Source organism: Pleurodeles waltl, chromosome 3_1 (assembly GCF_031143425.1).
Source record: "Pleurodeles waltl isolate 20211129_DDA chromosome 3_1, aPleWal1.hap1.20221129, whole genome shotgun sequence".
In the NCBI taxonomy this organism is placed as follows: Eukaryota; Metazoa; Chordata; class Amphibia; order Caudata; family Salamandridae; genus Pleurodeles; species Pleurodeles waltl.
This window is the reverse complement of record NC_090440.1, coordinates 198,871,545-198,884,840: the sequence shown is the minus strand read 5'-3', so window position 1 is coordinate 198,884,840 and position 13,296 is coordinate 198,871,545.

The following is a 13,296-nucleotide window of genomic DNA, read 5'->3' as shown; positions in this document are numbered from 1 at the left end:
TGGTGCCCAGGGCAGAGCTGATGGTTCTGAGTTCCTCCCTGAACCCCAAATACTGTTGCTCCTGCATGCGCTGGGTCTCCTGAAACTTGGCCAGGACCGTTGCCATCGTCTCCTGGGAGTGGTGGTATGCTCCCATGATGGAGGAGAGGGCCTCGTGGAGAGTGGGTTCCCTTGGCCTGTCCGCCCTCTGTGGCACAGCAGCCCTCCCAGTTCCCCTGTGTTCCTGGGCCTCCGTCCCCTGGACCGTGTGCCCACTGCCACTGCCCCCAGGTCTCTGTTGTTGTTGGGGTGGTGGGTTATCCTGGGTTCCCTGTAGTGGTGGACACACAGCTGATTGACGTGTCCTGGGGACGGAGGTAAGGGCCCGCTGGGTGGGTGCTGTGCTGGTGTTACCAGAGGGTGGAAGGTCTGTGGTGGCCTGTGCCTGTGTGAGGGGAACCAACTGTCCTGAGGCCCACGATGGTCCGGGCTGGTCATCTAGATCCAGTTGGACAGAGCTGCTGTCATCACAGTGGGCCTCTTCTGTGGGTGGGGTGGAGATGTCTGGACCCTCCTGTTTGGTGACGTTGGGTAGTGGTCCTGCAGGGGTGGAAAAGCATGATTATTACATCTGTGTGTGTCATGGTGTGCGATGGGTGTGTGACCGTGTACCCCAGTGCTGGCATTCCTGTGTGGGGGCTTGTGTGATGATAGTTTAGGGGGGTGCATGGGTATGTGCAGTGGGCATGCTTTAGTGATGGGTGTCCTTGCGTTGTTGTTTCATGCAGGGCTTGGTGTTGGGATGTGTGGTTTGTGATATTGGGACATTTGTGAGGAGTTGGAGTGATGGGGGTGAGGGTGGGGGTATGTGATGGCATGCAGGTAGGGTGGGGGATGTAATAGTTAAGATTTGACTTACCAGAGTCCATTCCTCCACCGACTCCTGCGAGGCCCTCAGGATGCAGAATCGCCAAGACCTGCTCCTCCCATGTTGTTAGTTGTGGGTGAGGAGGTGGGGGTCCGCCGCCAGTCCGCTGAACCGCCTGGTGGTGTCTTGAGACCACGGAAGGCACCTTCCCCCGTAGGTCGTTCCACCTCTTCCAGTTGTTGTCCCACTGCGTTGACCTGGTCGACTATTCTTCGCCATAGTTCCATCTTCCTTGCAATGGAGGTGTGCTGCACCTGTGCTCCAAATAGATGTGGCTTTACCCGGACGATTTCCTCCACCATGACCCTGAGCTCCTCCTCAGAGAACCTGGGGTGTCTTTGCTGTGCCATGGGGTGGTGTAGATGATGTGTGGGGTGGTGTGTGTGGTGATGAGTGTGGTGATATTTAGTGGTGTGTGGTGTTTTGTGCGTGGAAGTTGTGTGGGTGATGTTGTTGAGTGCCTGTGGATGCTAGTTTGTGGATGGTGGTGTCTCTCTCTGGCCTTCGGTCGTGAATATTGGTCGGAGGGGTTTGTGGGTGATGTGGGTGTGTGTTTTATATGGTATTGGGTGTGTGGGATTGGTGTGTGTATGTGTATTAGGTGTGTGTATTTGGAATTGTCCAATGTGGCTGTGTTTTGTAAGGGTATGTATTGCAGTTGAAAGACCGCCACGTGGATTCGTGGGTCGTGATAGCGTGGGCGTATTTCTGTTGGCGTGACGGTGGAGATTTTGTTTTTGCCAGTTTATCACTGACCTTTGGTGTGGCGGACTTGTGTGGGTGTCTGAATTTTGTCAGATTTCGAGATGTGGGTCATAATAGCTGTGGCGGAATTCCGCGGCCGCGGCGGTGTGTTGGCAGTCTTCTGCACGGCGGTAAGTGGCTTTTACCGCCGATGTTGTAATGACCCCCATAGTTTTTTCACATCGTATGTCGGCATATCAATTTCCACAATCTCTATTTCTGTTCATATAGGCGTGTACAATCTTTGTTTATAGTACATTTTCCAAACAAGGTATTCATGGTAATATGACGGCACCCCTTTTTTTCCATATTTTTTTCATATTTTATATTTTGTTTCAATACACGTTCCCAGCTTGACAGTCTTTTGTCTATTTTGCCTGCTGAGGTAATGTTAGTCATCTCTCCCTGTTAAGTCCTGAGGGTATTTAGGCGTTTCTAATGGCGGCACCCCTCCAGCTGCTTTTTCGTCACAGTAACAAAACTCCCCATGCTGTCTGGTAAGATAAATTTCATCGCGTACAGGATTATATTCTTTTATCGGGTCCTTACATTTCAGTATAATTAAGGGCATATATAGATCACCTGCCGGAATTTTCCCGATACTTGATTATTTATTTTTCATATATAATTATGCGTGTCCTATAGCCTGCCTTTCTAGTTGTTTCCTCAACATAAAAATGATAGTCTCCAAGCTGTCTAGTAAGACTAACATGTCCGGATCGATATGCCTCTGTCGGGCATGCATATTTTAGCTGGGGTTAGGGCATATGTCGACTACCTACTTGGATTTGCTTGGTATTTATGTATCTGTTTTGGTCAGCTTTTTAACCCCTTCGCTGCCAGGCCTTTTCCCCCTCAGGTGCCAAGCCTTTTTTTGGCTATTTGGGACAGTTTGCGCTTAGGCCCTCATAACTTTTTGTCCACATAAGCTACCCACGCCAAATTTGCGTCCTTTTTTCCAACATCCTAGGGATTCTAGAGGTACCCAGACTTTGTGGGTTCCCCTGAAGGAGACCAAGAAATTAGACACAATACAGTGAAATGTTCGTTTTTTTCAAAAAAATGGAAAAAAGGGCTGCAGAAGAAGGCTTTTGGGTTTTCCCCTGAAAATTGCATCAACAAAGGGTTTGCAGTGCTAAAATCACCATCTTCCCAGCTTTCAGGAACAAGCAGACTTGAATCAGAAAACCAAATTTTTCAACACAATTTTGGCATTTTACTGGGACATACCCCATTTTTACTATTTTTTGCGCTTTCAGCCTCCTCCAGATAGTGACAGAAATCGTTGTGAATCCAATGCTGGATCCCAGAAAGCTAAACATTTCTGAAAAGTAGACACAATTCTGAATTCAGCAAGGGGCAAGTTGTGTAGATCCTACAAGGGTTTCCTACAGAAAACAACAACTGAAAAAGAAACATATTGAAATTGAGGTGAAAAAAACATCAATTTTTCTCTACGTTTTACTCTGTAATTTTTTCCTGCAATGTCAGATTTTCGAAAGCAATATACCATTTCGTCTGCTGGACTCCTCTGGTTGCGGGGATATATAGGGCTTGTAGGTTCATCAAGAACCCTAGGTACCCAGAGCCAATAAATGAACTGCACCCTGCAGTGCGTTTTCATTCTATACCGGGTATACATCAATTCATTTGCTGAAATATAAAGAGTGAAAAAGAGCTATCAAGAAAACCTTTGTATTTCCAAAATGGGTACAAGATAAGGTGTTGAGGAGCAGTGGTTATTTGCACATCTCTGAATTCCGGGGTGATCATACTAGCATGTGAATTACACTCTCTTATATTTGGAAGGAAAAAATGTAGAGAAAGACATGGGGCAATAACAATTGTTTTGCTAATCTATGTTCCCCCAAGTCTCCCGATAAAAATGATACCTCACTTGTGTGGGTAGGCCTAGCGCCCGCGACAGGAAACGCCCCAAAACGCAACGTGGACACATCCCATTTTTTGAAAGAAAACAGAGGTGTATTTTGCAAAGGGCCTACCTGTAGATTTTGGCCTCTAGCTCCGCCGGCACCTAGGGAAACCTACCAAACCTGTGCCTTTTTGAAAACTAGAGACCTAGGGGAATCCAAGATGGAGTGACTTGTGGGGCTCTGACCAGGTTCTGTTACCCAGAATCCTTTGCAAACCTCAAACGTTGGCTAAAAAAAACAAATTTTCCTCAAATTTTGGTGACAGAAAGTCCTGGAATCAGAGAGGAGCCACAAATTTCCTTGCACCCAGCGTTCCCCCAAGTCTCCCGATAAAAATGATACCTCACTTGTGTGGGTAGGCCTAGCGCCCGCGACAGGAAACGCCCCAAAACACAACGTGCACACATCCCATTTTTTGAAAGAAAACAGAGGTGTTTTTTGCAAAGTGCCTACCTGTAGATTTAGGCCTCTAGCTCAGCCGGCACCTAGGGAAACCTACCAAACCTGTGCATTTTTTAAAACTAGAGACCTAGGGGAATCCAAGATGGGATGACTTGTGGGGCTCTGACCAGGTTCGGTTACCCAGAATCCTTTGCAAACCTCAAAATTTGGCTGAAAAAACACATGTTCCTCACATTTCTGTGACAGAAAGTTCTGGATTCTGAGAGGAGGCACAAATTTCCTTCCACCCAGCGTTCCCCCAAGTCTCCCGATAAAAATGATACCTCACTTGTGTGGGTAGGTCTAGCGCCCGCAACAGGAAACACCCCAAAACACAACGTGGACACATCCCATTTTTTTTAAAGAAAACAGAGGTGTTTTTTGCAAAGTGCCTACCTGTAGATTTTGGCCTCTAGCTCAGCCGGCACCTAGGGAAACCTACCAAACCTGTGCATTTGTGAAAACTAGAGACCTAGGGGAATCAAAGATGGGGTGACTTGTGGGGCTCTGACCAGGTTCTGTTACCCAGAATCCTTTGCAAACCTCATAATTTGGCTAAAAAACACATTTTCCTCACATTATGGTGACAGAAAGTTCTGGAATCTGAGAGGAGCCACACATTTCCTTCTATCCAGCGTTCCCCCAAGTCTCCCGATAAAAATGGTACCTCATTTGTGTGGGTAGGAACAGCGCCCGCAACAGGAAATGGCCCAAAACACAACGTGGACACATCACATTTTTTCATAGAAAACAGTGCCTACCTGTGGATTTTGGCTTCTAGCTCAGCCGGCACCTAGGGAAACCTACCACACCTGTGCATTTCTGAAAACTAGAGACCTAGGGGAATCCAAGATGGGGTGACTTGTGGGGCTCTGACCAGGTTCTGTTACCCAGAATCCTTTGCAAACCTCAAAACGTGGCTAAAGAAACACATTTTCCTCACTTTTCGGTGACAGAAAGTTCTGGAATCTGAGAGGAGCCACAAATTTCCTTCCACCCAGCGTTCCCCCAAGTCTCCCGGTAAAAATTATACCTTACTTGTGTGGGTGGGCCAGGTGCCTGCAACAGAATAAGGCCCAAAACTTGTAGAGATAGAGGGTATAGCTCAGCAAGTTTATAAGGACATAGGTGGTCATTCTGACCTCGGCGGTAAAAGGCGCTTACCACCGGTCAGAAGACCGCCACAACACCGCTGCGGTCGCGGTAAACCGCCACGGTCATTCTGACCCTCAAGAGGCAAACCGCCAAAAACCCGACATCCACAAAAGTCCGCCACACCAACGGCCAGCGATAAACTGGGGAAGACCAAACCTACACCGTCACGCCAACAGAAATACGCCCATGGCATTACGACCCACAAATCCACGCGGCGGTCTTTCAACCGCGGTATTCCATTGGCGGTACACACCGCCGCGCTCAAAATACACACACAGCTCCAAAACACAGCCACATTGGACAATTTGAAATACACACACCTGAGACACATACACACAACACTCCCACACACCCAATTAACTATAAAATACACACCCACATCACCCACAAACCCCTATGACCACAAATCAGAGATGAAGCCCAGAGAGAGACAGCACAGAATAGAGAACACCATCACACAGAGGCACACTACACCATCACCCACACAACAACCACGCACAAAACACCACAAACCACCACACTCACCACACTCATCACCGCAAACACCACCCCACACCTCATCCACACCACCCCATGGCACCCCCAAGACACCCCAGGTTTTCAGACGCAGAACTCAGGGTCATGGTGGAGGAAATAGTTCGGGTAGAGCCCCAGCTCTTCGGGACACAGGTGCAGCACACCACCATTGCCAGGAAGATGGAGCTATGGCAAAGAATAGTGGACAGGGTCAACGCTGTGGGAAAGCATCCACGAAATCGGGACGACATCAGGAAGCGGTGGAACGACCTACGGGGGAAGGTGCGTTACATGGTATCCAGGCACAACATCGCGGTGCAGAAGACTGGCGGCGGACCCCCACCTCAACCCCCAGAATTTACAACATGGGAGGAACAGGTCTTGAACATCCTGCATACTGAGGGCCTCGCAGGAGTATCTGGAGGAATGGACTCTGATAAGTCTAATCTCAACTACTTCATCCCCCCCACCCACCAGCATGCCAACTCATACCCCCCACCCCATCACACATCCTCCTTGCTAATGTCTCACCATCACAACCCACCCATCCCAACACCAAACCCTGCATGCCACCACAAACCATCGACACCCATCACCTAAGCATGCCCACTGCACATACCCATCTCCCCCACAAACCGCCGTCACAACAGCCCCCACAAGGGAATGCCAGCACTGGGGTACACGGGCCCCCACCCATTGCACGCTATGGCACACACAGAAGCAATAACCATACTCTTATACCCCTGCAGGACCCGAACGCCACCACACCGCCCAGGAGGGTCCAGAAATGTCCATCCCACCCCCAGAAGAGGCCCCCAGTGATGACAGCAGCTCTGTCTCCCTGGACCCAGATGACCAGCCCAGCCCATCGGGGACCTCGGGACAGTCGGTTCCCCTCACACAGCCACAGGCCACAGCAGACCTACCCCCCTCTGGGAACACCAGCACAGCACCCACCCAGCGGGCCCATGCCTCCGTCTCCAGGACACGTCAATCAGCGGTGTGTCCACCACTACAGGGAACCCAGGTTAACCCACCACCCCAACAACAACAGGGACCTGGGGGCAGTGGTAGTGGGCACACGGTCCAGGGGACAGAGGCACAAGGAAACAGGGGAACTGGGAGGGCTGCTGTGCGACAGGGGGGGGACAGGCCCAGGGAACCCACTCTCCACGAGGCCCTCACCTCCATCATGGGAGCATACCACCACTCCCAGGAGACGATGGCGACGGTCCTGGCCAAGTTCCAGGAGATCCAGGTACTGCAGGAGGAACAGTTTATGGGGTTTAGGGAAGAACTGAGAAACATTAGTTCCGCAATGGGCACCATCGTTGTGGCTCTCAACCAGATTGTCACCACATTGCGGGACCATGTGGCACCACAAAGGGCCCCTGTCACTAGCATGGACCAGGAACAGGCTACCACCTCCGCCGGCGCTAGTGGACAGGAGGCCCCGACACAAGAACAACCGGCCACCAGAACCCCACCCCCTGCAGAAGAAGAACCACCCCGCAAGCGGGGCCTGAGATCTAGGAAGAAGACAGAGTAGGATGCCAAGACCCCCGCCAGGAAAGGATACCCCCTGATGTCATCCCACTGTCCCACATTGTCACCCTGTCCAACCTTAAACTGCCCCTGCTCCACCTTCCACAGGCATATGGACAATGCACCTGTGAGACTGAGAATCTGGACTCTGCCATGGACATTCCTCCACCATCACCCATCACCGATTTTCAACCATGTCTCAAAATTGAGCACTTTAATAAACACACTTATTGCACACAAATAATCTGGAGTCTGCCTGTATTTTTGAAAATATGTATTAGACATAAATGTGCCAAAATGACCAGTTACATTGTGATGACAACATACCACTGTCACACAGCTGTAGTCCATGGGCAAACAAAGCAGAGGTCACGCAGTGGGGCCCACAGCTCTGAAATTGGAAGGGAAAGTCACAACTCTGTTAGCATACACTGGGTGAAAAGGACAGACAGTAGAGAGGCAGGAGACTGTAAGTAAATGTAAAATGCCGGTGTTGATTCTTCCCTGTGTGTTATTGAAAATACTGCTGTATCACTGTGTCCCTGTTGTCTGTGTCGTCCTCTTCGTCTTCCTCCTCTTCGCTCTCCGCAGGCTCCACAGCTGCCACAACACCACCATCTGGAGCATCCCCCTGCAGGGAAGGCACCTGGCGTCGCAAAGCCAGGTTGTGAAGCATACAGCCGGCCACGATGATATGACACACCTTCTTTGGTGAGTACATTAGGGATCCACCTGTCATATGCAGGCACCTAAACCTGGCCTTCAGGAGGCCGAAGGTCCGCTCGATCACCCTCCTAGTACGCCCATGTGCCTCATTGTACCGTTCCTCTGCCCTTGTCCTGGGATTCCTCACTGGGGTCAGTAACCACGACAGGCTGGGGTAACCTGAGTCACCAATTAGCCACACACGGTGTCTCTGTAGTTGTTCCATCACATAAGGGATGCTGCTATTTCGCATGATGTACGCGTCATGCACTGACCCAGGGAACTTGGCATTTACATGGGAGATGTACTGGTCAGCCAAACAGACCACCTGGACATTCATGGAATGATAACTGTTTCTGTTCCTGTACACCTGTTCACTCCTGCTGGGGGGGACCAAAGCCACATGTGTCCCATCAATGGCACCAATGATGTTGGGAATATGTCCAAGGGCATAGAAATCACCCTTCACTGTAGGCAAATCCCCCACCTCAGGGAAAACAATGTATCTCCGCATGTGTTTGAGCTGGGCAGACAACACTCTGGACAACACCTTTGAAAACATAGGCTGAGACATCCCTGATGAAATGGCCACTGTTGTTTGAAATTAGCCACTTGCCTAAAAATGGAGTACTGACAGAACCTGCACTAGAGGGGGGATCCCTGTGGGTTGGCGGATGGGTGACATCAGGTGTGGCTCCAGCTGGGCACACAGTTCCTGTATAGTGGCTCGGTCAAGCCTGTATGTCAGTATGAAATGTCTTTCTTCCATTGTCGACAGGTCCACCAGCGGTCTGTACACAGGAACATTCCTCCATCTCCTCGCAAGTCCCAGCGGACGGTGCCTAGGAAGGACAACAGCGAGCACAGAGTCAATCAACCCACAGGTACGTTCCCACAGCTTGCACAGTACACGATTCTCTATGCATTGAATGGCTTGTATGAGTGTCGATGTAAGGCCTAGGCATGTGTGACGCAGTAGAAATTAAGCCATGTGGGCCCTTGAAATGGCGGCTGCCTGACCTGTGAAGTGCGACAATGGGATGTGAGGTAAATGCACTGGCGTGGCACACCGTGGCGGTGGGCGGTCGAAGACCGCGGCGCAAAGCCGCATTGGTTAACATTGAACCCTATGGGTTTCAGGAGCCTATGACGAAGTGCGCTGGCGGTCGCGGTACGCACCGCCGCGGACGTGACCGCCATTTTCTATCTGCTTAATCACTCGAGACCTGATCATCCACAGGAGAGGACCTATACTGCAAGTGCTGCTGTGACCTCGGTCTGGAAGAGACAATGGCTGCTGCGACTGGGGAAAGGGCCCCTGCCTTCACTTCTGAAGAATTGGAGAAACTCGTGGATGGGGTCCTCCCCCAGTATGCGCTACTCTACGGTCCTCCAGACCAACAGGTAAGTCCACTGGGACCATGCTTTGTGGGCAATGCCTGTGTTGAGTCGGGTGGATGAAAGATGGTGGGGAGGGGAGCGATTGAGGCATGCATCAAACGACAGATGAGAGCATGTGCCACATGGCAAGGGTGGGGATGGGGGGCCACTCACATCGAGCATGCAGAAAATTATGACAATGTTATTTCTCCCCCTGTACATGTGACATAGGTCAGCGCCCATCAGAAAATCGACATTTGGCGTGCCATCGCCAATGACGTCCGGACCCTGGGGGTCCACAACAGACGGGGCACCCACTGCCGCAAGAGGTGGGAGGACAACCGCCGCGGGAGCAGGAAGACCGCGGAGGCTCTGCTGGGGATGGCCTCCCAACGTAGGAGGGGTGGCTCCCGTCAATTGGCCCCCCTGATGTCCCGGATCGTGGCGGTGGCCTAACCCGATTTGGATGGGCGCGTGAGGACATCACAGCAGACACAAGGGGGTGAGTACAAGCACATTCTGCTGATTTAGCGCACATTGGAGGTGTCTGGGTGGGGGAGGAGGGCTGTGGGTATCCCTAGGCCAGGGCGATTTCTGTAGGCTAGGCCCCTCCATTAGGCATGGCCCTGTGCCCCCACCCCCCCTCTGTAGGTTGCCTAGTACAGCTAATCATGGCCCTGTGTCACCTGTGTGGATTTGTCGTCCATAGGCTTGTAGGCCATGTCCCACGGATTGAGTAGTGTACCCCAAGTGCATGCACTCAACATGTCTTTGGCGGTCATTCCGACCCTGGCGGTCATAGACCGCCAGGGCCGGGGACCGCGGATGCACCGCCAACAGGCTGGCGGTGCATCCAGGCCAATTCTGACCGCGGCGGTAAAGCCGCGGTCAGAAAAGGGAAGCCAGCGGTTTCCCGCCGGTTTTCCCTGGCCTGAAGAATCCTCCATGGCGGCGCTGCAGGCAGCGCCGCCATGGGGATTCCGACCCCCTTCCCGCCATTCTGGTTCTGGCGGTTTTGACCGCCAGAACCTGGCTGGCGGGAACGGTTGTCGTGGGGCCCCTGGGGGCCCCTGCAGTGCCCATGCCAATGGCATGGGCACTGTAGGGGCCCCCTAACAGGGCCCCACAAAGATTTTCAGTGTCTGCATAGCAGACACTGAAAATCGCGACGGGTGCAACTGCACCCGTCGCACCCTTTCCACTCCGCCGGCTCCATTCGGAGCCGGCATCCCCGTGGAAGGGGGTTTCCCGCTGGGCGGGCGGCCGGACTTCTGGCGGTCGCCCGCCAGCCCAGCGGGAAACTCAGAATGACCGCCGCGGTCTTTTGACCGCGGTACGGTCTTCTGGCGGTTCCCGCCGCCCGCCAAGATCAGAATTACCCCCTTTATTTCTCCCCCCCCCTTTTTTGTTGGTCTTCCTATTCACGTGTGCATTAGCATCATCAGGCGGAGGAGAAGTGGCATCGGAGCACGAGGGAGCTGCATCTCACATGGCCCTGGAGGGCCATGCAACCGACTCGGAGTTCACCAGTGAGACGGAGGGCGAGGGGAGCTCCACAGCGGGGACACGTGGTGACACCAGCGACACAGACACGTCCTCGTGCTCCCTTGTGGTGGCGGCAACATCCGTGCCCACCGCAACAACAGGTACAGCCGCCACCCAGCGCACCAGCTCCACCCTCCCAGCAGCCCCTCAGCCTTCGCCCCGTGCCCGCTCACCCAGGAAGGTGGGCATCTCCTTCACCCCAGGCACCTCAGGCCCTGCCCCAGTTACCCCTGCTGCCCTCAGTGAGGAGGTCATTGACCTCATCAGGACGCTCATTGTTGGGCAGTCTACCCTTTTGAATGCCATCCAGGGTGTAGAAAGGGAGGTGCACCGGAGTAATGCATACCTGGAGGGCATTCATTCGGGTCAGGCTGCCCATCAGCGATCGTTCAACGCTCTGGCCTCAGCACTGACGGCAGCCATTGTCCCTGTCTCCTGCCTCCCTCCTCCAACTTCCTCAACCCAGTCCCACTCCCCTGTTCCTCTGCCTATCCCAGACACACCTACAGACCAGCCTGCACACACCTCAACACCCAAGGCAAGCTCATCCAGACATTAGCACCACATATCACACAAGCATTCACCCAAGCAACATCCACATGCAGACATGCCAACAGCCACTGCCTCCTCTGTGTCCCCCTCCTCCTCGTCTCCCTCCTCCCTCCCTGTGACGTCTCCACTCACACTTGCATGCACAACATCATCAGCCACTACGTCCATCACCAGCACACCCACCAGGACACTCCGCACACGTGCAGTCACCACCCCCACTGCCATTTACACGTCCCCTGTGTCCTCTCCCAGTGCGTCTGTCACCCCCTCTTCCAAACCACACAAACGCAGGCAGCCACCCACCAAACACCCATCCACCTCACGACAGCCTCCAGCACAAGCACCTGCACCCAAAGACACCAGACCTGACTCACCTACAACCACATCCTCTTCCTCCACTCCCATACCCACTGCACCTACCCTTCCCACTGCTCCTAAAAAAAAAATCCTGTCCAAAATTAACCTCTTTCCATCACCTGACCCACCCCCTCCATCTCATAAGAGTCGAATCAGCACCTCAGCCACCACATCCCCTGGACCTACAAGGACAATAGTCCAGGGATTTTGGAGTCCACCACCTTCAAGGGCAGCTACTTCGGCTAGCAGTAAAGGGACAGCCAGCCCACCCCCTGGTAAAAAATCAAAGAAAGGCAAGGCCCGGCACGAGAGGACAGAGACAGCAGGCTTTAATGGCACTACCCTGGCACCGTCAGGAAGTGGGGTGCCACCTGTCACACCAACAAAGGGAGGAAAGGGACACAGAGGAGCAGGGAAGGGTGGCAAGGGCAGCACGCCCGACAAGTCCGGCAGCAGGCGAGCTGCCCAGGAGGGCCCCACCAGCCCCATTCCAGGTGTGAAGGAGGACACCCACAGGCCCGGGACGCCAGCACAGGCGGGCCCCGCAAGCGAGAAGACAGATGTGCACGAAGGGCCCAGCAGCCACATGTCGGGTGGCGAGTGAACTCCATCTCATGGCCGGATCTGGTGCCCTGGAGACACATGTCAAGCACCGCTGAACAGGGCCCTTCAAGTCAAGCACTGCTGAACAGGGCACCGCCGTGTCAAGAACTGCTGAACAGGGCCCTTCAAGACAAGCACCGCTGAACAGGGCCCTTCAAGTCAAGCACCGCTGAGCAGGGCACCGCCGTGTCAAGAACCGCTGAACAGGGCCCTTCAAGACAAGCACCGCTGAACAGGGCACCGCCGTCTCAAGCACCGCTGAACAGGGCCCTTCAAGACAAGCACCGCTGACCAGGGCCCTTCAAGTCAAGACCCGCTGAACAGGGCCCTTCGAGACAAGCACCGCTGAACAGGGCACTGCCGTGTCAAGAACCGCTGAACAGGGCCCTTCAAGCCAAGCACCGCTGAACAGGGCACCGCCGTCTCAAGCACCGCTGAACAGGGCCCTTCAAGTCAAGCACCGCTAAACAAGGCACCGCCGTGTCAAGAACCGCTGAACAGGGCCCTTCAAGACAAGCACCGCTGACCAGGGCCTTCAAGTCAAGAACCGCTGAACAGGGCCCTTCAAGACAAGCACCGCTGAACAGGGCACCGCCGTGTCAAGAACCGCTGAACAGGGCCCTTCAAGTCAAGCACCGCTGAACAGGGCACCGCCGTCTCAAGCACCGCTGAACAGGGCCCTTCAAGTCAAGCACCGCTGAACAGGGCACCGCCGTGTCAAGAACCGCTGGACAGGGCCCTCAAGACAAGCCAGCTGAACAGGGCCCTTCAAGTCAAGAACCGCTGAACAGGGCCCTTAAGACAAGCACCGCTGAACAGGGCACCGCCGTGTCAAGAACCGCTGAACAGGGCCCTTCAAGACAAGCACCGCTGAACAGGGCACCGCCGTGTCAAGGACTGCTGAACAGGGCC